This window comes from Trachymyrmex septentrionalis, unplaced genomic scaffold (assembly GCF_001594115.1).
Source record: "Trachymyrmex septentrionalis isolate Tsep2-gDNA-1 unplaced genomic scaffold, Tsep1.0 scaffold123, whole genome shotgun sequence".
Lineage (NCBI taxonomy): Eukaryota > Metazoa > Arthropoda > Insecta > Hymenoptera > Formicidae > Trachymyrmex > Trachymyrmex septentrionalis.
In genome coordinates, this window is record NW_017304363.1 from 778,069 (window position 1) to 780,543 (window position 2,475).

Genomic DNA, 2,475 nt, shown 5'->3' on the forward strand with positions numbered 1-2,475 from the left:
AACCTCTAATAATACTACTGAACATAGACTTTGGCAAAATAAAGGAAGAAAAAACAAAGTGAAATATTAGTTATCCAAACAAAACTCGCATATGTAATTTTCAGCATTATCAGCTCCACTACATTCTTTGTGGATCCATTAAGAACATAGGCAAGCATCGAAACCAGAGTTTTTTTGTCTTTTCCGGCTTCTCCGCAAATTGTGCACTGTTCATTAAGAAATAAATTGTCCGTATTGATGTCAGAACTCGTCAACTTTTCGCTTTTCAAAACTTTAATCTTTATTCTCTTCTTCAATTCTTTCTTTGATTTCAAATTCTCCTTAGTTCCGCTGTCTGCTTTTTTCTTTAACCTTCATTTTTTCCTCGCAGCATCTATTTTCTTTTCTTTTGCCTGTTCCAATTTTTTTTTCTGTGAACTAGCAGTCAAAATTTCAGATTGCATTTTTGAGAATATCGTATTTTTAAATTTCTTGAGGGAACTGGTGCGAAGTCTACAACAGTGAATTTAAAAGTTGAAGCACACGGGATTAAATCAAAAGAATCTGATATGGAATCGTTTGGAGTAGAAGACGCGATAGTTTCACAATCAGCAGAATTATTCTCTTCATTAAAATCAACATTTTCATTTGGTTGGAAAATTTCAGAAAGTGCTTCAGTAACGTGTTCTTGACTAGCATTATCCAAAATCGTCTTCGTTAAATTTGTCGGCGTTTATAGGTCAAATTCCAGCTGAGAAATTCCTTTTTCTATTGTAGCTACCTTAAGGGGAATGCTTTATTCAATGTAATAACTCTGCAAGGTTATATTCGGTGATTTTCTCACTCGTATTCAAGAATAATTCATATTCCCGATAAAGAGCGGTTTTCAATGAACTAAAGAAAGAGGTTGAGTTTTATGAGATATGTGAGGGTGACAGCAGTGATGAAATTGGCTTTGCAAAATTCAAAAGCTACAAGAGAAATGTGTCTTGATTATCCAATATAAGAAGCACCGAGTTATCATGAGTTGGTTTCACGTGGTTCTTAAAATGCTGCAACCAGTTTATATAGAGATGCTTATTGGTCCATCCATTTTTTAAACAACCATAAATTGCTCCTATGGATTTGTTTCTTTGAAGCTGGGGAGTCATGCAAACTCTTGGATAAATTAACATGGGTGGAATATAATATCCTGCAGCATTCACACAAAAAATTGCAGTAATTGTTCGTCTTTTTTTCTTGAAGTCACTGCTCCGACTTTTTTAGTATCCTTCTGCGCATAAATTTTTGAACATTTTTTTGCACTGTGGTGATATCAGTTTCGTCTATGTTGGAAATTTGATTTGGCTTAAATTTAAATGTTTGACAGACTTTCAAGTTATTAAAGAACCGTATAACAGAATTTTTATTGAATGCAGTAATTCTATTAAGACTGGTGTCTTCTGGTTGTCTTAATAAAATGCGTGGGTGTCACTTGAAGAAAAGATAAAGCTAATCTTTCCCAGCTAACTTTAATTTTGTATTAAAAATATGGCTAATTTTATTAACTTCTGCAAATTCGTAAACAACTCTGCGAAGTTCAAGAGGCGTGATTCCGTAATGCAGTTTTGCGAGATTAATTATGTGATCTGCTAACTATGCTTCTTCTTCAATCGTAAAAGTAGACTTACGTCTCAATGGTAGATGTTCGAGCAAATTGAATTTTATCTGTTTTCTCAGCGTAGACTCAGGGATCTGGAGACACTGATAGTGTCTCGGTGTTAAGCTACGCGCAGCGACACTGCCATGGCTACTTTACGCGAGCTGGCGAGTTGCCAGGAATTGAGATTATTAGATCTAAAGGCTAAACTGATCAGGTTTTAAGTGTCAATCGATTGCATCCTAAATATATAATGAAAGTATTTTTATTTTTTCTCTACGTGCCCTACGAGCCAAGATATTGTGACGCAAAATCCAAATCTGAAACTTTTATATTAAGATTTAGAAACATCGTCGTCGCCGGCTACGGAGTGGGGGATTTATCCTTTTGGAATTTTTGGCGCAAGAAGCAAATGTGGCACTGGCAATGCATCACACATGTCTGTTTTCTGTGACTGATGCTAAACTAGTATATACTTTTGGAATTAAAGTGAGATAGTTTAGGTTAGGAAATTCGTCACATCGATGGCATAGAGGGACACGTAAGTGATTTTCTGCTTCTGCAATTACACAAATTAGACTTACTCGACATGTTTTTGCACAAAATAAACGAATCTGACAAAAAAAATGTATTGCTTTACTCTGTGGACCGAGATATTAATCGTTAAAGTTGTTGATGATATTCAAGTTAGAAAATCTGTCACATCAATGGCATAGAAGGACCTGAGAACATGTAATTAAAGCTAGAATAAGTATTTTCTGCTTCAATTACACAAATTCTTTGCTTTAAGAACACATTTTTTGCTTTAAGAATACAAATTATTTTCTATATAATGTTTATTTTTACAGCAGAGTATT

General features: G+C 34.4%; 1 pseudogene; it reads right to left on the reverse strand.

Annotated features, from left to right (window-relative positions):
* Positions 1 to 176: 176 nt before the first annotated feature.
* LOC108755342 lies at positions 177 to 2,209 on the reverse strand (annotated as a pseudogene).
* Positions 2,210 to 2,475: the final 266 nt, after the last annotated feature.